Source organism: Misgurnus anguillicaudatus, chromosome 8, assembly GCF_027580225.2.
Source record: "Misgurnus anguillicaudatus chromosome 8, ASM2758022v2, whole genome shotgun sequence".
NCBI classification, from domain to species: Eukaryota; Metazoa; Chordata; class Actinopteri; order Cypriniformes; family Cobitidae; genus Misgurnus; species Misgurnus anguillicaudatus.
This window is the reverse complement of record NC_073344.2, coordinates 44072213-44095821: the sequence shown is the minus strand read 5'-3', so window position 1 is coordinate 44095821 and position 23609 is coordinate 44072213. Positions and strand designations below refer to the sequence as shown.

General features: G+C 37.9%; 2 long non-coding RNA genes across 2 annotated transcripts; one reads left to right on the top strand and one right to left on the bottom strand.

Annotated features, from left to right (window-relative positions):
* Nucleotides 1-11185: 11185 nt before the first annotated feature.
* On the top strand, nt 11186-14227 carry LOC129451206 (uncharacterized). Its single transcript, XR_008646672.2, has 2 exons — nt 11186-11728; nt 11888-14227. It is a non-coding gene; the product is annotated as an uncharacterized lncRNA (long non-coding RNA).
* Nucleotides 14228-20573: 6346 nt separating this feature from the next.
* Nucleotides 20574-23353, bottom strand: LOC141365925 (uncharacterized). The gene is made up of 3 exons (XR_012370893.1): nt 22801-23353; nt 21362-21512; nt 20574-21252 (listed from the first exon to the last, which is right to left on the bottom strand). It is a non-coding gene; the product is annotated as an uncharacterized lncRNA (long non-coding RNA).
* Between the last annotated feature and the right edge of the window lie 256 nt (nt 23354-23609).

Genomic DNA, 23609 nt, shown 5'->3' with positions numbered 1-23609 from the left:
CAAATGTTGTGAATAACCTGGAGTGCGTTTCCCAAAAGCATCATTAGCCAACTATGATAGTTCTTCTGGATAGTTCTTATGGTGTTAATTTGTAAACCACTTATTGAGTTCAGAGGTTTTCTATAGGTATAGTGCTATCTACCAGTGAAAGTCAATGGATTTTAGCATGCTTTCTTAGCTTGTCCTGGTGTCAATGTATAAAAGATTTCTCACATTTTGGCATTTTGTGCACATTATACAGACTGGCCCCAATCAAAACTATTTTGGCCTGTATCTGCAGAACTTATCAAACAAATTTTTGACAAGAGATGACCCATTATTTAAAGTTTTTCTCAGTCGCTTTGGTGCATTTCTTACGTCACTATTTACATTTGCACAACAGTTAGTTCAACCTCCACAACATTAAGTCATTTGTGCACATTATAGTAGCAGTTTCTCATTCCTTTGAACAAACTGCAAATGCTTTTGGACATGCATCAATTGCTTTCATACAATTCTCTGCTATTTAATAACATTATCATTTGCTTATGTCATGTCAGTCAAAATTAACTATACTTGTGAATGCTGAATAGTCATTCCATTTAAAACTAAAAGTCCTAATTTCATTGCTTGAGTAATTACTTACAAAAATGTTGAACTAGTTGTCAAAAACTCTTGTCGAAAACTGACTAGTTGTCAAAAACAATTTTTTAAAATCTTTGTTTTTCTAAAATTGTCTAGTAAACTGGGCTGCGTTCTCCGAAACTACCTTAACGCTACGTTGTTCTTAAGTTGTACCTTAAGCTGTACCTTATCTCTAATATGTGTTTTCCGAAACGTTCTTAGTTACGTATCACTTCTGTAAGTCGTTCGTTTGGAAGGTTGGTCTGGAGCACTCTTAGCTATACCTTATCCCACATGACTCCACTAGGGGCCATCACTTTCATAAAAGCTTACATTGCAGTCTATATAACTAAATATTTGTAAAAAAAAAAATGCAATACACGTGTTTAATTAAGCAAAAATTTTTAGATTTAAAGAATAAAACATTCACATAATTAGACATCATTACATTGATGGTTGTTAGATTTTTAACTATGTTTTCCAAAGGGACATCAGCTGCGAACTATTAAATGCTACAGGCTTAAGAAACTATTTAAAAAAATATATTTTGGGTTATGGAGTTGGTGAAACTGGCAGTTATACAGCGAATCCTACGATTTCATTTGTGCATTTCATATCCGTTAAATCGTAGTCTACCGGCTAGTATTTTAGCTGCATAAATAAATCGGGTAAAATTACAAAAAATAATTATGATTATTAATGTTAATTCGACTTTGCATTAAAGTTTTTTAATGTTTTATAACTTTGAGGCAACTGCATGCCATATTCTTTATAAACATTCAAAATAAACTGTGCACTTGATTACTGCTTGTATAGTCTAAGGTCAACAAAATTTCCACATTAAAACTAATCAAAGCTAAAATCTAAAGCAATCATACTATATATTTATATAGGCTATTATATAATATTTGATATGTTATATTTAGACAGACAGGCTCCAGAAATGCATCCATTAAGCTTTATCTGCATTGTAACCACGGTGCTTGCGCATCCACTGTCTAAGCACAATTAATGCGGGAACTAATGAACAACAGCAGTTTGTTTTTATATATTTTAAGTGTAATGCACAGCCGTGCAACGGACTTATTGGGAACCTATAAATGATCCTTTTTAAGGCATAGCGGATGAATTGGAGCAGTTTAAACATGATACGTTTGGAAATAAAGTTGCGGGTTTTGCACGGGTTTGATATAAAATATAGAAGGTTGAATTTAGTTGTTTGCAATTTGAAATATTTTTTACCAGATATTCCTAATAAATGTAACTTGAACTATTTCTGAAATGTTTCTTTAATAAATAACACCGCTCTCTCATAACGCAGCAAAACCTATTACATGAAGTGAATAATTGATTGTCGAGCAATCGATATCAACCTATTCAGCACCTCCACCATGGACAGCACCTGCTAAGGTCGAACTTAAGAAGGTTTACCTTAAGCAACATCCTAAGGTATAGTTCCGAGAACACACATAGGAAAGGTATACCTGTAGTTAAGGTTTAACTTAAGAGTCTTCCTAGCGCGCTAAGAGACAACGTTATCGGAGAACGCACCCCTGAACAGTTTCCCTCAGGTGAATCTCATCTTTCACCGATGAGAAGGGGTGTGTGAAGCATTAGTTGCAACCAATGATAAGCCACTTCTCCACAATCACTGTCAGATCTGAATCCATTAACCCCCACATTACAAGCATATATGAACCAAGCAGGACATAGTGTGTACCTACAATACTGTGACACAGAAATGGAAGGTCGGCCTCGTGGAAGAGGTGTGAGGGTGCGAGGAGGAAGGGGACAAAACAGGGGAAGAGGAAGAAGAGGCCAAGTACATAGATGGATCCCTGATGAAATCGGGCCTCAATTGTGTATCATGTTGTCAATCAAGGCTGGTCGAAGGGTACAGACAAATGTTGGGAGAACCTCTACAATTATTCAAACATTTTGTTGGGAGAACAGGTGTGTATAAATGGGCAATAATTCAGCACTAAACAATCTGCACTGCACTACTGTGTCCAGAGGCGGACACTACTTAAACATTTACTTTTATGTCGAAAGTAAAAATGCTTAAGTATTTGTATTTTATCAGAGTCCAAAGCATATTATCATAATTTTTATTCCACTACATTTCATAATTTAAATTTTTTGGTTTATATTTAATATTTATATAAAGTACATTAAACGTCTAGTATTTTTTTTACTTTTACTTACAGTTTTTCTCAGTCGCATTGGTACATTTCTCATATAAGAATTTAAATTCTTATAACTACCTGTTCAATTCTCACATCATTGTGTCACTTGTGCACATCAAAAAAGCAGTTTCTCATTTCTTTGAACAAGTTGCAAATGCTTTGGTACATCCGTGCAAATGATTATGTGCAATTCTCTGCTTTTTCCTACATTATCAGTTGCTTATGTCATGTTGATCAACATTTATTATAATGGGTCTCTGTTGAATAGTCTCACTCTGAAGATGTATGATAACTTGAAGATGTATGATATTCCAACATGTAAGCAAAGTCAACAGGTGTTTAAGGTGTTTTACATGTTCTAAAAGTATATGCATTTTTCATTTTTGGGCTATGGTTAGACGTCTATTAGACTTAAATTTAGCCTTGTTTTAGCCAAACATGCTTGCTGGGTCAGGAGGTATAGGAAGACTTCAGTGTAATTCCTACAGCACTGCATGTACAGTTTTCCCCAAGGTGATTGTCCTATGTTCACATTTCTACTTTTTTGTTTTTTCTTTGTGCTATGCAGTGCTGTCTTTTCCTTTCTGTATGGCAATTACATGGTCTGTCAACAAATTACAGTAAAAGCGTAAATGTACATTTTGTCCAGTCTCTTGCAATCAAATCCAACATAACTTACACTAAGGTGTAACCTACAATTTACAATAACTGTCATCAAAACTTTATCCATAGTACATCAGAACATCCCTCCAAAGTAAACTGTTATGTTGACAACATCACTAAAAAATTTGACTTTGAAAAAGTCTTGACTAAAAAAGTATTACACATTGACACAAGGACTTGTCATTCTGATGGCACTGACATGTTCATTGACACAGATATTTACTTTTGAGAGATTAACTAAGGATTTTGAGTAAGAGAGTGGCTTTTGCATGTTACACATGGTGTTTTGCTATTTGTACAAATTGTTTTGTGAAATGCCCTTATTGTTTTGCAAATGTCGAGGATGATTCGAGAAAGGTACCAAAGCGACTAAGTAAACTGTAAGTAAAAAGTTATTTTGTACTTTTACTCAAGAAAAGTAAAAGTACACAATTTGTATGTAATTAGGTATTAAATAAATTTTAATATGCAATATAAAAGGAATACACTGTATGATTCTATGCTTTAGAATGTAGTGAAAAATTTTTAGTAAGGTATTTTTTCCCAAGACAAGCACGCCGATAAAGCACAGATGCTTGGAAAATTTACTTAAAATATTGAAGTAGTGTTTGCCTCTGACTGTGTCATAGATAAAGCTTGCAGTGAGATCAAAACTTACAGCTTTAGGGGCCAGTCACACCAAAAGCGTTTATGGCAGTTGCATGCGCCTTTTTTGAATGATATTCTATGGGCAGGGCGCGTTTGCGCGCTGTTTATGCGCGCTGAGCGCCTTGCGTTTTTTTGCCGCCTGCCGCGCACGCGTTTTTGAAGGAGAGCGGAGAAGCGCCCGACGTCATTCGCGTCTTCTCATTGTACAATTAGATGAGGGGAGAGGCGGGCCTTACGTTGTGGTGAGGGAAGTTTACAGTTGCTTTGAAGATCCGGACTCCACTCGCTCTCTCTCTCTCTCTCCTGCGTGTTTGTGCACCTCTCACCCTCAAACAAGGTCAGAGCAAGCGCCCTCTTTTTAAAGTTTCTGCTAATATGACAGTTAACAGCAAAAGAGCGCTCGCGCTTCAATATTTGATTGACAAGACAGCTGACTCGGTGGTTGCTTAGCAATATGAAAAGCCGCGTCGCACTGCTCTTTTTTTTAAAAAAAGGCAGTGCATCGCGCCTTGCATTTGCAAGCGTTTAAAGCGCTTTTGGTGTGACTGGCCCCTTACTGCATCACACCATGTAGTGTACTACAGTCCTGTTACAGTAAAGATTTGCCATGTAATTTTACTCTGCACCACACAGGATTGCAAGACAACCTTGCAGAGGTAGAAGAGGGCCCCTTTTACTCCACAACAAGAGGAAGCCATTTGTTCAATGGTGATTGCAAACAATGCCATAAGGTTGAGAGAGATACAAAGTGCTGTTATAGAGGATGACAACATCTTTGGGAATATTGAATCGGGTGCTCAGCAGAAATAAAATGCACATGAAACAATTGAACAAGGTGCCATTTGAACGGAACAGCCACAGAGTCTAGGAGCTCTGTCACCAATATGTACAGGTAAAACATATGTGTTCTATGCATATTCTAATGTTCAGTGCTGTAAACTGTTAACTTTGTGTAGTGTCATGCACTACACTTACACGACAGTTCTGTGTATGTGTATTCACAGTGCATACTGTACAATATGTTGTCCAAATTCAATATGTTGTTATAGTTTTTCTCACTTCTTCTGTAATAAAGCATGTACTGTAGCTGGAGGACAGGGAACTGCTGCACACATTTATATACCTTGATGAGGCGGGTTTCGATCTGGCAAAAGGTAGAGGACGTGTAAGGAATCGCATTGGACAGAGAGCAACCATTGTTGTCCCAGGCCAACGAGGAGATAATATTACTATGTGTGCTGCCATCTCAGAAAACGGCGTCCTCACCCATATCCCCCATCTGCTAACTTTTTTTAGACACTCTTTACAGGCACATAATTCCTGAGAATGAGAGGGTTCTAACTGTAGACCATCTGAGCAAGCATGTTGTTGTTTTGTAAAATGTGCGTTTTCACCACTCAGATGTCGTCAGACAGTGGTTTGCAGCACATGATAGGATGCTGGTGGCATATCTACCTCCCTACTCACCATTCCTAAATCTAATAGAGGAGTTTTTCTCTTCCTGGAGGTGGAAGGTATATGACCGGCATCCACATACCCAAATGGCCCTGCTAGCGGCCATGGATGCAGCATGTGATGACATCACAGTAGAGTCCTGCAGAGGGTGGATTCGTCACTTGAGGACATACTTTCCTCACTGCATTGCAAGAGATAATATTCGCTGTGATGTAGATGAAAATATGTGGCCAAAAAGAGAGGAACATCTGGATGTGTGAGAATGATTAGAGTACTATGTTGTATGTCTTTGTAACGCGTTACTCCCATCACTGGTTGTAAATAAGGGTGTCTTTTTTCTTTTGCAGAATGCAGTGAACAGATTAGAATTGCAAAGAGCATATGCAATAAAAAGTGTCTTGTTCTCAGTAACCTCACTAAATACAGTAATGTGTAACTTTACTGTATTTTTCAAATAGCTGTGGAAATAGTATATAGTGCTGTCTTGAGCATTTTCAGGTAGTGTCACCAAGATCTGACTTTATTGCATTGGAATACATTTATAAAGTAAACTGTCATAATGAAAACATGACTAAGCCATTTGACTATCTTGTTCATAAACATTGGTGTCAGGACTTTTCATTTTGATGAGACTAACACTTTCATTGACAGAATACTTGCTTTTGAGGAATGACCTATCCATTTTGAGCAAGTGACAAGCTTTTGCAGGCTATCAACTAGGTTTTGCAGTTTGTACTAATTGTTTTGAGAACTGCATTAACTGTTGTGCAAATGCAAATAGTTGATGTGAGAAATGCACCAAAGCGACTGAGAAAAACTGTAAAATCAGAATTTACAAATCCTTGGGAGTATTTGGGATAATGTAAGCACACAACTGCATAAAAATGTCACAATGATTTTTTATTACAAAAATCTTACATATTGTGCCTTTAATAGACACAAATAAAATCAGAGATTTTATTGATAGATTTGAAACACCTTGAAGGTGCAGCTTGGACACATCTTCAGTGAAGGACCATCACCAGGGTCATAGGGTGTTTCGGGTCTTTGATCTTCATACACCCTCACCTGGGCGACCCAACCAGGGTTGATCAGGCCCCGGTTTGTGTCCAAGCAGCGTGCTACTCCATACATCTCCCCTTTTGATCCACAACCACCTTGAGGCTTTTTCGGCGGCCTCACTGATGTTTTTAGTGGCTCTTCTTTCACACAACCCTCTAATGCCAAGGAGCCTCAATGCCCGATGCACAGATTGACTTAGAAAGCCCCTGCAGCCCACTTCTATTAGCTTACAGCGGGCCCTCCACACTGTAAACCCGAAAGCTCAAAGTAATTAATTGTATTTAGTACTGTTAACTTAAAGCAACACTATGTAGTTTTTTTACCTTTAAATAATGTCTATAAAATTATTTCAGTGTTAGAACAACTTTTAACTTGACAAATGGTACTGTTGCTGCAACCTGAGCAGCCTCCTAGCTGCTACAAGCACACTCTGAAAGTGGCGGTGGAGGGTAGGAAACACAGCTCCGCCCCTCCCCCTGCCTGCAGAAGAGTGCCTGATACCAGGCACTGTTGCGCTTTTCAACCACATGGGGGAGCTGTAAGTCATTTTTACATGGAAACTACATAGTGTTGCTTTAAATCATTACAATTAGTTCAAATTAATTAACCTTGTTGAGTAATTAGAACTTTCTGATATTTATGAGTTTGTAAAAATGAAACTCTTTTTAAGTTAGATGAATACATGTCATTTTTTTATTTGCACAACCTGTCTCTTTAACCCTCTGGGGTCTAAGGGATTTTTAGGGCCCTAGAGAAGTTTTGACATGCACTGACATTTGTGCTTTTTTCAGTTGCTTAAAAACATAATAATGGCAAAAGTCTTATAACACTGTGTTCAGCACAAACTGGGCTACTATATTATATGATCAACATGTATGTACATGTTTGTATTTTTGAGAGAAAAATGTTTATGCGTGGTTTTTGAAAAAGCTAAATTTTTAAGTGACTGATATAAGTCAAAAAAACTCATTCTAAACATGTTTTCCCAAGACTTTTCAATGCAGGATCTAGTAGTCTAGAGTTTTTTCTTTAAAATGATGTGAAAATCATTCTGCTTACTCATTTACATAAGACAATAATATTGATTTACAATTTCAAAGTCACTTTTTGGTTAGGAAGGCAATATGCAAGAAGGCTGGAAGCTCTTGAATAATCTGTGATTGACAGATGAAGAACAAAACACTTGCATAATGAGCTGCATAGGCAGTAAGAAGACGCCTTGTTACGTGTTTGTTTGTGAAAGCAACACAAAAGAAATGCCTTCCCATGCGTGATCCTGCGTTAAATAAACTTACCGTGTAGAGATATACGCGAACAAACAGGGTTTTAGATGTGTTTAGATCCGTCTTAATACAAAAGTGCGTCAAATATGAGGCATTGTGTGTTTGTGTGTGCGTTTGGCCGTCAACCGCGTCTGACGGAAGCACAAAGAAAACATAAGCGTCTGGAGATAACTTGTATTTACAGGCGAGAGAGCATACTTTATAATTTTACCACAAAGCGCGTCAAATATGAGGCATCTTGTGTTTTTGTGTGCGTTTGGACATAGATCCCGTCACACTGACGAAGCACACACTCGCGTCTTTTTGGAGATAACTTTATGCGCGAGTAAACAAGTAGATGTGATGTTTGCAATGGCACCTTTTATAAGAATACCACAAAGCGCATCAAATATGAGGCATCGTGTTTGTGTGTGCGTTTGGACATCGCGTCACACTGACGAAGCACACGCACTCGCGTCTGTTTGGAGATAACTTTATGCGCGAGTAAACAAGTAGATGTGATGTTTGCAATGGCACCTTTTATAAGAATACCACAAAGCGCGTCAAATATGAGGCATCGTGTTTGTGTGTGCGTTTGGACATCGCGTCACTGACGAAGCACACGCACTCGCGTCTGTTTGGAGATAACTTTAGGCGCGAGTAAACAAGTAGATGTGATGTTTACAATCGCATATCTTATAATGATACCACAAAGCGCGTCAAATATGAAGTAAGTTATTTGTGTGTGCGTTTGGACGTCGATCGCGTCTGTTTGATGAAGCACACACACTCGCGTCTGGAGATAACTTAAGTTACAGTCTGAGTAAACAAGTAGATGTCATGTAACCAACACTTGGATTAAAACTCAACACAGCACTGAATGGCTGCAGAGGAGTCTCCATTGACTGGGGTTGACTAATGAATATGGATGATCTCTGCTCTTCTCTTCAATGGAGCGGGGCGTGGCTCATTATAGATAATGCAGGAACACGAGAAAGACGGTACATCTCCCTCTTCTAACACAGTTAAAAATGAATTACAATATTTGTTTTCGATTTCACTTACATCTTCCAAAAGCAGACATTCCAAGCATTATGTAGATATGTATATTTTGTTGATATGACAAGTATTCCTTAAGTTACAGTTAATTTTTCTGACGTGTTTCTGAAAGGACTTCACTGAGGGAGAGAGAACAAAACACGCATCATGTTTATTTTCTTAATTTTGCGAAAAGCACAACATTCTGTTTTTATTGGGAGTGGACAGAAAAAAACTAGACACTTTAACGTTTTAAATTATGTATAAATCATATCTGTATGACCAAAATCAGCAGAGTTATCTAACTCTCTTTGCGGAGTGATTGAAAAATAAAGACTTTGCGGCGCCCGCGCCACCGTCGACCCCAGAGTGTTAAATGTACTCCAACTTAAAATCCCTCAGTATAGAGATTTTGCATCTGACGTCATCCGTGTTCACGTAAGCTGCTCGCCTTGAGTTGACGGATCGGTCGCTTCATGGGGTGCTCTAAGTATCACCTTTAAACTCAATGGGCCCTATTTTAACGATCTGAAACGCAAGTGCGAAGCGCAAAGCGCAAGTGGCTTTGTGGGCGGATCTTGGGCCCTGTTGCTATTTTCACGGCGGGAGAAATAACACCTGCGTCGGGCGCAAATCAATAAGGGGTTGGTCTGAAGTAGGTTCATTATTCATAGGTGTGGTTTGGGCGTAACGTCAAATAAACCAATCAGAACGCTATCCAACATTCCCTTTAAACTCAAGGGCGCAAGTCCAATGGCGGGTTGCTATTATCATGACGGATTTACCAGGCGCACGCCAGGAGCGGTTCACAGCTGAGGAGACCACGTTCTTGTAAGAGCAGTCAAAGACAGAGAAGTTGTTCTGTATGGGGATAGGAGAAACCCGCCCAAATCAGCGTCGGTTAAACAGCCGTGAGAGGAAATACAGCCACAATTGTCTCATCAGCTGGTTTCCCCACCGTTGCGCCAAGCGCTACAATGTCAGGAGACGGGGGAATCCCAAGCTTGCCAGCATAAATCGGACACGCCGTGTAACGGGAGGTGGATCTGCCTCTACACGTGACCTGACGCCAGCAGAGGACATCGCTGCGTGCACCCTCACCGCTGAAAGGGTTTGGGGGCTTTGATATCGGAAACACAAGCAAGGTCCAACCCCAAAGTACACTTACAAAGCAAGTTCACATACATTAAGGTTTCTTATGAAAACATTTGAATTATTATTTACATAAAATAAACGTAATACAGCCACTCAACAAACTTATGAAAATATTTTAATCGTTATTTGCATGATAATTGTTTAACGCTGCCACACAAAATAAATAAAAACTACCACAATGCTCACCACAATGATTTCCCTTATCTCATGTATTAATATTTTTTATTGTAACAATTTATGATTTAATGATTTCCCTTATCTTATATGTTTTATTGTAACAATTTATGATTTGCAAAAAGAACTGTTGCATCTGTGTAGATTAGATAAGCAATGCGCGTTGTGCACGCTAAACATTATGGTCAAGCATGCGACCTTAAAATAGCATAATGAACTACGCGCAACGCGCCACTGACTTTAGACTAGTTTTTTTTTGTTAGTAGCGCAATTGTTTTTTGAAACTGCAAAATAGCATACGAGGTGGTTTGCGCCGGAGCACGCCTCCTTTTTTGCGCTGAACCGCCCAGGGAGCGCAAGTTCATTCCCTAGTTTGCCGACGTGCATCTGTGGAGGGAAAAACCCGCTGTGCGCCGGTGCAAAATACGAAATGATACATGCGTCACTGACAAAGTCAATTGCGCTGGGTGCAAGATAGAGCCCATAGTATCAATTCTTAAGGCCATTATGTTTACTTTTCATGTACGTAATTGTGTTTAACAGTTAGATGTGATGTAGATACAATATTTTTAGATGCGTTGTCACATTGTTGCTGTCTTTTGTGAGTAATGCCATATTTGGCTAGGGAATTTAGTGACTGCAATACTGGAAGATTCCAGTAGGGGGCGTAGACAGGCGACTAGGGTCAAGCACGCGTTCCTTTAGTATCATAGAACAATACACTGATCGAGGGAAACTCAGCGTGTTTGTTTGTCTCTTATACCTGTTCCCTTATTGCAGGTAAAACCCCTACAAAACCTATTATTTATTACTTTAATGCTTCAGTGACTGTTGTGGGAATTATTATGAGTTTGTTTTATGCACTTTATTAGTTAAAAAGTAATGCTAAACTGTGTTTAATGAAAAGTAGGTCACGCGTGGCACTTGTAAATCCCCCCCCCCCCATGTGACAATAACTTGAGCATAATGGTTGTGGTCTAAATTATTATTTCTAATGATGTGTATATTAAGGTTATGGCAATGCAAGTTTTATATGTATTGATCAGGATTTTTAGTTTGTGTTTATACTATTAGTCGATGTGTTAAGTGACTGGTCTAAAACTAATAAACAGTGGTTAATGTGAATCGTTCGTTGTGCACATGGCTGTTTAAGTGAATAACTGAATATCACGCAATGAGATGTAAATGAGACACATATGCATACTACTAATATGCATTATATTGCATTTGTCAATGTATGTGTTTTAATGAGAGAGAATGGTTGCGTTTGCTACGTACAGTGTACATGTTTATTTTTAGATCCTGCTTGCTATTACTGTTTAAATCATTATGTTTAACCATGTAAATGTTTGCTTTTCAGATTTCAAAGAAGATGATAGACTGGGAGTGCAGGGTGTAAAAAGATTAATCGTTCAAGACTCCACCTCCTCAGACACCACAGACTAGAACATAGACACTGCTCAAAAATAAGTCCACTTCCATGTATGTATCCTGATTGCCCCTGCATGTTTCACATATTCGGTGAATTCAAAAGTCACCTGTGTAGAAGCCATGTAATGGATAATTCCTAATAAGTGATGTACTAAATTCCTGCAGCATCATTTTCATGTTCTTAATCTTTTTTGTTCCTGATTTTTTTAGCTTGAAGATTCTGAAGTGCAGCTCCAGTGGCTCTATTTATGGTTGTGCGTTACAGCTCTAATGCCCAAATGCATTATGACCCAGTGAATGTCTCTGTTGTTCTTGAGGACGAATTGGTCACCACCCACAACCAACTTACAGAGGCCTTTCTTGTCTTGTTTGGATTCCTGTATGCTTTTCACATACAATATCCTAAAGAACTTGTATTTGTGCAAAAAAGTTTTTCTTGACATGGAAGATGGGAAACTGTCTCCTAGCCTGCAAACCTTAAAAAACGAGTTGATCTGAAGCATAACTTGTACTACCTCAGCACACAAAAGACAAAAAGAGTTACTTAAATGTTATCTAACTGATGTTACTTTTGTCATGAGTCTGGTTTTCTCTGTCTGCCTTTTTGTCACATACACACACACACACACACACATTTATTCACATACACACGCCTTCTCTCGCATACATCCCTTCATTTTTAGTGGTATACCAAACTCTCTCTCTCCCTCTCTCTCCCCTCTCACCTGTGTGTCATTGCAATCTGCGCTCGTGCTGATTGCTGTGACACCTGTTCCCACTCTGCCCTTAGCATTTATCTGGTGGCTGTTTTGGCAGTCTCTTTGTCCAACCAGACGTTGTTTGCCAACTGCCATAAAAGAAGAAGAAGAAGAAGAAGAAGAAGAAGAAGAAGAAAAAGAAGAAGAAGAAGAAGAAGTCGAAGTCAAAGAAGTCTCTTTGTCGGATTATTGAATTGCACATGTTCTCTGTATACTCTACAGCTTTATCGTGTCGTGTCGTGTATTGGAAAAAGCTCACCTGGTCTCGTCTTGTCTGTCCTGTCCAGTATCTCTGCTATTTCGTTTGATGTTCAGCTGTGTGTGAAAGCTGAGGAGTTTTTTTCCGTACCTGATTTGTCTACTGTTGCGCCCCGGGCCAGCTCCAGGGAATATCTCTATCGTTTTCCCGGATTGGGAGTCAAGCATCTTTTGTTACATTCCAGTGCTGTGTGACATCTCCAGACTGCCTTTGTTACCTTTTAATTAAAGACTCATTCCCTGTGATTCCTGCCTTGGATTTATCATTTCAGTATAACAACTTTATTTTGTTACTTGTCAATAAGAACTAAGTAGATACAAGTTATTGTATTAACAAACCGGTTCAGTTTAAGAAATTGTCATGTTTAATGCAACTATGTGGTGTTAATATATGAAGTTGGCTGTTAAAGGAGCATTTCACTTGTAGAAACATTAATCTTTATTGAAAGTGTCTTATATTTGTAGGCAGTGTTGGGCAAGTTACTTCCAAAGTGTAATACATTATATATTACAAATTACTGTCATTTGAAAGTAATTAGTTACATTACAATATTACTATCTACTGTAATGAGTTACACTACTTTTGCGTTACTTTTGAGTTACTTTCATCAAAAGAACAGAAGTATGACTAGGCATTATAAAATGTTAAAATGTAGTTTGTTGCTGCTTATAAATCTAGAAGTTATGTGTTGGCCCTCGAGCTTTGAATAGGGCTTGGGCGCCGCGTTGCATTCTGGGACGTGGCGGCCATGTTGGTGGCCTCGCGAATGTAATCATACTAGTGATGGGCAGTCCGGCTCTTTCCATTGATTCGGCTCTTTCGGCTCAAGCGCTGGCTCTACATTTTAGTGATGGCAGTCCGGCTCTTTTCATAGATTCGGCTCTTCTGGCTCGGCTCCCTTAGAAGAGCCGGCTCCCCTGCATGCGTCTGAAGATTCGGCTCTGCTCGTTCGCTACAAAGAATCAGCTCTTAGAGCCGCTCGTTCGCGAACGACCCATCACTAAAGCATACAGCAAGTTGAACGAGGAGAAGCGGCAGAGTTGGGAGAATTAAAAGAAAGAAAAAAGATGTTAAAATCCGGAAAAGTATGTGTAATTTACTGGGATACGTTAAACAGGGAAGCAGGGACCGGTATGTGGACAAAATCGGAACTATTAACGGTTGGGATCCATATGAAAAAAGAGTCATTTAAGATAACAGCGTGGTTGTTGTAAGAGCACGATTTCACGCCAATCTGTAAGCAAAGTCACGTATGACCTAGCTTCACAAGTAGCTTAGTTAATGCAGCAGTTTTTGCTGTCAGCAGAGGGATAGCAACAGAAAGATGAATGTTGAAATGTTCCCGTATTTTGGGCGAGTAAACCGGGACATTTCCCTTATGTTCAATGTTGACTTAAGCTATATAAATTAATATTCAGATGTTATACTTCACTGTCGTATATATAAATGTCATTTATATGTCATGTATACACATTACTGAGGGGTTGAGGTTAATGTTTGGTTTCCGATATTGAATAAAACATAATGAAGTTTTGTTCTTATCTGTCATTTTTAATGTAAATTACTTTTAATGTGTTACTTTATTATTAATACAGCAACGGTTTACCATGGTTGAAAAATTAACGACAAATTAATCAAATTAAGACACACGATTGAGAGAAAGTATGTCTATAAACAGAGCGCAGCATGGAGCGCAGCAGTAAAGGAGGCAACCAACATGGCCGCCACGACAAGTAATGACGTCACGACGCCCAAGCCCTATAGGCACAGTGAAGACTTATGGCAAAATACAGTAACAATCACTGTCAGAATCATAAACATAGACAAATGATTTGGTAAAAGTCTGGTAAATTATGGTAAACATACCAAACACAATAGAGCTAGAGACCACTATAATGGAACCTATAGCCTAATAACATGGCAAGACACACAACCTCTTTTCATTTCTATTCTTTAATTCACTTTTAATTCAGATTCACAGCACAAACCTGGCATGCACTGGATTGACACAACTTATCAAAAAGTGCTATTGGAGGATCAGGCCTCAAGGAATACAGCTCATTTCAGTCCAATATAAGGATTACATGTAGACTAACATGTAAAGCACAGACAAACAGAGGAACACTGCTTTTTGCCAAACAATGAATATAGGCTCCCATACAAAGGCTGGTAAAAACTTTAAACAGTGATGTTTAAATGTACTATTTAGATAACCATGTTTAAGTCTTCACTATATGTTATGTTGTAGTTTAGGTTGCTGTTTGTAATGAAACTGTAGATAGCAGGAATAGCCTAGCACTGTAATCATAGCAAAGCTTACCTTGTCATTGCTGGTGATACGAATTTTACTGGGAACATTTGTAAAAGTCTCTTTACTTCTGAGGTTCAAGCAGCACAGGAGACCGATAGAAACTTTCTGTTGCTTTTACTTAGTGCTCTTATTCGCAAAATTATGCGTGTGCGGCGCTACCGGACCTGATTGTGACCACTTTAGTCAATGTTATACAGCCGCGGACTTCCCAGATTCGGCTCTTTAAGAAACGTGTCTATATTTGACGTGCACCGCGTTCAAATCGCATTTCAAATACAAAGTTAAAGTAAAAATGAACATTGCATACAGCACGTGGACAAACGCTGCGTCCCAAACCGCCTTCCATACTATTTAGTAGGCAAAGAGCACGAGAAGTAGTGCTTTTCGCCCACTATATAGTATGAAAGTATGCGGCTTGGGACGCAGCCATTACTATTTTACACGCAGCTTTTTCATGTGTAGATGCTGGTCGCGCGCATTGGTCAAAAATAAAAAAATAAAAATAACACGGTCTAATTTTGAAATGCATTGTTGTAACGCGCTCGTTACTAAGACTGTAACGAGTAAAATATTACCAAAATTTTATTAGTAATGCGTTATATTACTGCGTTACAGCAAAAACTAATATATTACTGTAATATATTATATTTTGTAATGCGTTACTCCCAACACTGTTTGTAGGTGAAATTTAACATGCATTTAGAATTTGGTGCCTATTTGACAGAGAAAATGGGTGTTTGTAGTCTCACTCCCTCAACAAAGATATTGGACTTCCTTCTTTCAATGATGCAAAATGATGATTTTTACATCATTGAAAGAAGGAAGTGAAACACTGAAATCTGTATTTCTTCTGTCTCAGTGGCAACTGAGAAAATGATGCATGACCATTCAAAAACATGACTGGGGTTCTAATTATACAAAGCTTAATGCAAATGGGTGAAGTGTCCCTTTAAGCACTCATTTCTCATTATATAAAATGCTGTTAAAAAGTTTTAGCCTGTTAAAAGGTATGTTGTGTTGCTAAGAGAATTTAATATTTGACTAAAAAATATTAAATGCTGTTAAACAGTTATGTTACCTTGAACCCGTTAAAAGGGTAACTTTACTTAATGTGGGTTGCTAAACAGACTTTAATTTTTGACTGCAGATTGTATCACATTTGTAAATTTAAGAGAGATGTTTAATGCAACTGTCTCATGCTAGTTTAAATGTATGAAATTTGCTGTGGAGCAATCCTTTTGTGAAATAAATTGCCAAAATTGTATTACACATGTCATGTGTTTCTTTAAAATTGCTGAAACATTTTGATAAAGATTTTAGAAGTTGATTTAACTTGATATAGAAATAAATCATTTGCTTAGCAAGAACTCGAATAGAAAAGTTTAGTAAATTACATATTTGATTTGCAAAAACTCAAAATATAACTGTGTAGTAAAGATAATTTTCAGTTGCAAGAACTCAAAATACACAATTTTAGATAATGAAATGTTTGAGTTGCAAGAACTCAAAATATACAAGTGTAGTAAATGAAATGTTTGATTTGCAAGAACACAAAATACACAAGTTTAGATAATGAAATGTTTGAGTTGGAAGAACTCAAAATATACAAGTTTAGTAAATGAAATGTTTGATATGCAAGAACTCAAAATATACAAGTTTAGTAAATGAAATGTTTGATTTGCAAGAACTCAAAATACACAAGTTTAGTAAATGAAATGCTTGATATGCAAGAACTCAAAATATAAAAGGTGATAACTAAATATTTTGGGTTAAGTGCACTTAAAATGTTAGGATCATCATAACTCAAAAGATTTGAGGCAACTGATTACCTCAATTTTTTTAGTTTTCCCAACTTATTCGGGTTTACAGTGCATCCACTCTCTCTGCATGCTTGAACCAACTCAAGATAGGAATTTCTAGCCACATGGTTATGTTAATATTGACTTGTAAATTAGCTTATTATAATGCCATCTAGATTAAAGCTGATGATATTGTGCTTGCCTGAATGGTGGGTGGGATTTCCGAAACCTTCTTAGCTTTACATCGTTCTTAACTCTGAATGGTGGGTGGGATTCCCGAAACCTTCTTAGCTTTACGTCGTTCTTAACTCTTTCCCTGCCATTGGCGAGATATCTCATCATTTAAGAGAAAACTTTTGCATAAAAAACGTGTTACTGATGAGGTTTTAGGGTTATCTGTAATACTGCGATTATCCACTAGATAATCTTCCATCATTTATAAAAAAAAACTGCAGCAAAAAATGATTTATTAATTTTAAACTGCTTTATGTTTTGACAATCATTCTCATTCTGACCTCTAACACAATTCCTTTACAAAAATGCAAGTATTTCAGCTTTTTGATAAAAAATGTAAGAGTTTATAAGCAGAGAAAAAATAGAGATAGGAAGAAACATTTTTTTCCAGTTTTGTTTGTTTGTTTATTGCTTGTTTGAAAGCAGAGGGTCTGCTCTGTCATTTGATATATTTTGTATGTTTTTATATTTTTAAAATACATTTTTCCTGGAAGTTTTTTTTTTGGAAACTTGTAAAAACCACAAAAAATGTTGGCGAGCAACTTAAAAAAAAAAGTTGGCGGTGAATGAGTTAAGTTGTACCTTAAGCTGTACCTTATCATTAATATGTGTTTCCTGAAACGTTCTTAGTTAAATATACCTTATGTAAGGTTGGTCTGGAGCACACTTAGGTTTACCTTATTCCTCTTGACTCCACTAGGGGCCACCACTCTGACAAAAGCGTGTTTACATAGCAATCTATATAATTAAATATCTGTAAAAAAAATTTAAATACACTCCATGTTCAACAGGCAAATCTTATTTTATTATTAAGAAGTAAAACATATTTACACACACTGATGGTTGTTATCAGATAGCAAAATCTGGCTGGCCCACCACTGGGCCACATATTTGCTTGAGTTCTGGCCCAGTTCTGGCTGGGTCCCCGGCCCAAAACTGGCCCACACACTAAAAATTGGATCAAACTATTAAATCTGGGCCAGTTGTGGCCCACACCCAGTAAAATAGATCTTACATACTGACTTGGCCCAGATTTGGTCAGCACACTGTAAAGTGACCTAAATTGTTTATTTGGCCCAGGTCTGGCTAGCACACTGTAAAGTGACTTAAATTGCTTATTTGGCCCAGGTCTGGCTAGCACACTGTAAAGTGACTTAAATTGCTTATTTGGCCCAGGTCTGGCCCAGACCCTTTGTTTTATGTGGCTGACAACATCTGCGTGGTCCCTGGGCCAGATGTGGCCCAGAAACTGGTAAATATTGTATATTTTTTATTTTTCAAGATTCCCGAAACCTTCTTAGCTTTACGTCGTTCTTAACTCTTTCCCTGCCATTGGCGAGATATCTCATCATTTAAGAGAAAACTTTTGCATAAAAAACGTGTTACTGATGAGGTTTTAGGGTTATCTGTAATACTGCGATTATCCACTAGATAATCTTCCATCATTTATAAAAAAAAACTGCAGCAAAAAATGATTTATTAATTTTACACTGCTTTATGTTTTGACAATCATTCTCATTCTGACCTCTAACACAATTCCTTTACAAAAATGCAAGTATTTCAGCTTTTTGATAAAAAATGTAAGAGTTTATAAGCAGAGAAAAAATAGAGATAGGAAGAAACATTTTTTTCCAGTTTTGTTTGTTTGTTTATTGCTTGTTTGAAAGCAGAGGGTCTGCTCTGTCATTTGATATATTTTGTATGTTTTTATATTTTTAAAATACATTTTTCCTGGAAGTTTTTTTTTTGGAAACTTGTAAAAACCACAAAAAATGTTGGCGAGCAACTTAAAAAAAAAAGTTGGCGGTGAATGAGTTAAGTTGTACCTTAAGCTGTACCTTATCATTAATATGTGTTTCCTGAAACGTTCTTAGTTAAATATACCTTATGTAAGGTTGGTCTGGAGCACACTTAGGTTTACCTTATTCCTCTTGACTCCACTAGGGGCCACCACTCTGACAAAAGCGTGTTTACATAGCAATCTATATAATTAAATATCTGTAAAAAAAATTTAAATACACTCCATGTTCAACAGGCAAATCTTATTTTATTATTAAGAAGTAAAACATATTTACACACACTGATGGTTGTTATCAGATAGCAAAATCTGGCTGGCCCACCACTGGGCCACATATTTGCTTGAGTTCTGGCCCAGTTCTGGCTGGGTCCCCGGCCCAAAACTGGCCCACACACTAAAAATTGGATCAAACTATTAAATCTGGGCCAGTTGTGGCCCACACCCAGTAAAATAGATCTTACATACTGACTTGGCCCGGATTTGGTCAGCACACTGTAAAGTGACCTAAATTGTTTATTTGGCCCAGGTCTGGCTAGCACACTGTAAAGTGACTTAAATTGCTTATTTGGCCCAGGTCTGGCTAGCACACTGTAAAGTGACTTAAATTGCTTATTTGGCCCAGGTCTGGCCCAGACCCTTTGTTTTATGTGGCTGACAACATCTGCGTGGTCCCTGGGCCAGATGTGGCCCAGAAACTGGTAAATATTGTATATTTTTTATTTTTCAAGAAAAATACACCCATTTAAGAAGATTAAGAGCCTTTTATTAAAAAAATACACACATCGCATTAATGTGAATTAACAGTTAACAAATACATAAATATGAACATGTTTTAACATGTACCAACAATTAACCGTAATTTTGAACATATTAATTCTTAACAAATTCAGTACACTTTACAAAAACCCAACAAATACAAACAGACATATATCTCTTACACAACACATTTTACAACCACATAACCCACTTTATAAACATTTTTAAAAGGATAGTTCATCCTTAAAATGATAATTTTCTCATAAATCACCTACCCCTGTGTCGTTCTAAACCACCAAGTGCTCTGATTGTCTTCAGAATACATTTTTAGAATTTTTTTAAGAAAACCGGGAGGCTTTTGTCTGTCCCATTGACCTAAGCCAGTCTCACAATCCGCCTCCCAGAAAAGAATGAAAGACATCGCCAAAAAGGTCAATTTTCTATTAGTAGTTTAATAATAATATTATGAAGTGACAAGAACACTTTGTGCACAAAGAAAATAAAACGAACGATTTCAACAATTTGTTCTCCTCCTTAGTCGTTGAAAGCGTATTCAAGACCAGACTACAGCGATGCTGCTGACATCACCTGCAGCTCTCGTCACTTGCTGATGTGGTTACCAATGTTTTTTTTTATTTTTCTACGCTTTTTTTAAAGCATAATGCAAACATTGTAACAATACTTAAACAGCCCAAATAAATGTACAAATTACTTGGCAGCCTATTCTGTCTGTACGCTGGGACATACGTCAGCAGGTGACGTCAGCAGCAGGTGACGTCAGCAGGATGCGCCGTAGTCTGGTCGTTAACAGGCTTCGAACGACCAAGGAGAAGAACAAACTGTTGAAAATTTTTTTCATTGAAATACCAATGGAACACCGAACTTCTTGGCAATGTCTTTCATTCTTTTGTGTTAAATGGATTGTAAAACTTACTGAAATCAATGGGACGGACAGAAGCCTCCCAGTTTTCATCAAAAATATCTAAAAACGTGTTCTAAAGACAATCTAAGCACTTGTTGGTTTAGAATGACAGGGGGGAAGTGATTTATGATAAAATTGCAATTTTGGGGTGAATTATCCCCTTAAGCAATTACAGCGAGACAACATGTAAAACAAATTAATTAACATTTAAAGAAAAAAATTCTCTCTCACACACACACACACACACACACACACACACATTGGCATATGTGGTTTACCGGGACAATTCCATAGACACAATGCATTTTATACTGTACAAACTGTATATTCTATTGCCTTAACTTACCCCAGTCCCTAAGCCCAACCATAACAAAAATCTGTTGGAAGCCTTTAATCTGAAAAAGTACCACTTAGTATTGTGTCCCTGTAAAGCATGTTTATAGCATATTAAACATGTCATTATACACTATTCCCCATAAACCACATATACCAACCCACACGCACACACACACACACCTCTCACTCACAAGCCAAGTAATTAAAACAAGTTAAACACATTTAACCAAAACACCACCACTCTTTTTACAGCACAAAACATTCTCCTTTGCAGACTCAAACACAGGCGCTAACACTAACTGCTTTTCTTTTGCTAAAGATGTCTCTTGCACCCACCCTCTCGATCGAGCCACCTCTTCATTGTCCCCTCCACAACTGTAAGGGACCTTCTCCAAACTGCATCTTTAAAATAAGTAATCCATATTGTCATTGTGAAATCTTTAACATTTAATGAGCATATTAAAAAGAAATGTCTCATTTTTATTAACAAATAATTAACAGATATATTTACCAATCACTACCTCTCTGAGTTAGAGGGTGGCAAATAAAGTCTTTTCCATCCAGTTGAGGTTTTAAGCCAGGGAGTTGTCGGTCGCCCTCTTCAATATATGCCATGTGCAGTCTCGTACATCTGTCCCGCCAATAAGCCCCAACCAGTTAACCTGAAACAGATTTATAGTCTTAAAGGCGGAGTCCATGATGTTTGAAAGCCAATGTTGATATTTGAAATCACCTAAACAAACACGCCCCTACCCCAATAGAATCTGGACCTTCTGTTGATAGACCCGCCCCACACATACGCAACCTGGCATTTGATTTGATTTGATTGGCTATAAGTGTGTTTTGGTAGTCGTCCCGTCTCCTTTTCCAACGCGTTTTTCAAACATCGTGGACTCCGCCTTTAATAGTTGGTCATAGTTTCATACAGGACACAGGTCATAGCCTACAGTAGTTGATTCCTTATATCAAAGAGGTGATGCATGCTATTTTTTGTGTGCTAATTTAAGAAAAGTTGTGTGCAATCCATAGAAGTAAACTGTTGTGTGTTTGTTGTAGTCCAAGAAAAGAGATTTAAGTTGAAGAAGATAACTGGCGTCATTGTTTACTTACACTGTAAAAAAATTCTGTAGAAATTACAGTATTACTGGGTGTTACTGCCAACTAGCTGCCAGTAACTTACTGTAGATTTTACAATTATGTTATTTAACAGTTTGTTCAAAGTTAAATTAACATGAAACATGTTCAGTCTTTATCTACTAAAGTAAGTTACTGGCAACCAGCTGCAAAATTACAGCAAATTTTGTACAGTGTAGGGTTTTGTACATTTGCACATCGTTCACATGTCTTTAACACTTACACATCAAAGGGTGTGTAAATTTGTGAATCTGAAAAATGTGCCCTTCTGAAAAAAACAGCATACCATCAAGACCAGCATATGTTGTGTTTTGGTGCTGGTTTGCTAGTGAACACCAGCTAAACAGCCTCAAACCAGGACCATCACCAAACCAGCATTAGCACCAGCATCCCATGCTGGTCATACCAGCAAGCCACAGCATATGTTGTGTTTTGGTGCTGTTATGCTGGTGACCACCAGCAAAGACCATCATAATTCCCATGCTGGTTTGATGCTGGATTTTTCAGCAGGGTGCTCTTTAACTTCTTAACTACTTTAGCTCAAATAAGGTTGTGTGTAATGCTCCTTTTTATGAAGATACGAACGTGTGTCTGAATTCTCTGCTTGATTATTAAAAACCTGTTAACCTGCACGTGAACGACGACTGGTTATTTACATCTTTCTAAATGGATTCAGCTTACTAACAACAATATTTAAGCTAACGTGATAGCTGGCTAAACATGCAGGAAAATTCACGGTTTTGAATATGTAGCAAACAATTCCTTTTCATTGTTATCATGCATTTTTAACATATAAAAACTAAATCAGTGACTTACCAGTTATTGATGATGGTGTCTGTGTCGAACGGGAGCTCAGCTTTGTGCTCTGCTTGATTCAAATCATAACAGTAGTGGTGATGTTGCCGTTCAACAGCTAGAGGGCTGATTGCCGCATCACGGAATCGGGCCGTGTACTGTATACTGTCCGTCTGAAGCATAAACATTTTTAAATTGCCGCCAAACAGCGTTACAACCGGCATGTGTCAGTTCCACTGGTATCGGGCCACATACTGAATTTCTGACATCATACACATCTTGGCAGTATCATATCAAACCATAATCGGTCCAGGCACAATGCAACGTAGTCGGTCCGACTACACAATGCCAGATTTGGCCCGATTACATTGAGACGCTACTTTAGTAGACCCGGACTTCAGCTGAGTATGCTTACACTCGGGCCAACAGCTATAAATAGTGTTTACTACTGGTATACTATTTCCTCATCTGGGCCAGTTCTGGCGCATACACTAAAAATCTGTCCGGCTTTCAGCCGACACTGGCGGAAAAAAGCCAGAATCGGCCCAGAACTGACTGCTATCTGGGTAGCTTTTTAATTATAATTCCAAAGATATATAAGAAGCTACAAGCATAGAGACCATTTAATGAAGTTTATTTAACTTAGTTCGGGAGGAGCATGGTCATGTGATCCAACCAATCAGTGCAAAGAGGTGCCTATAAATGGCAGTCCCTCACCTCTGTCCCGTGACAGATTTTTTGCAGCATCCCTCCTCCACCCAATCACCTCACTCTCATCTAGATTCATTTATCACAGTTAAAGAGAGGGGAGTACTCTGGGTTCGGGCTAA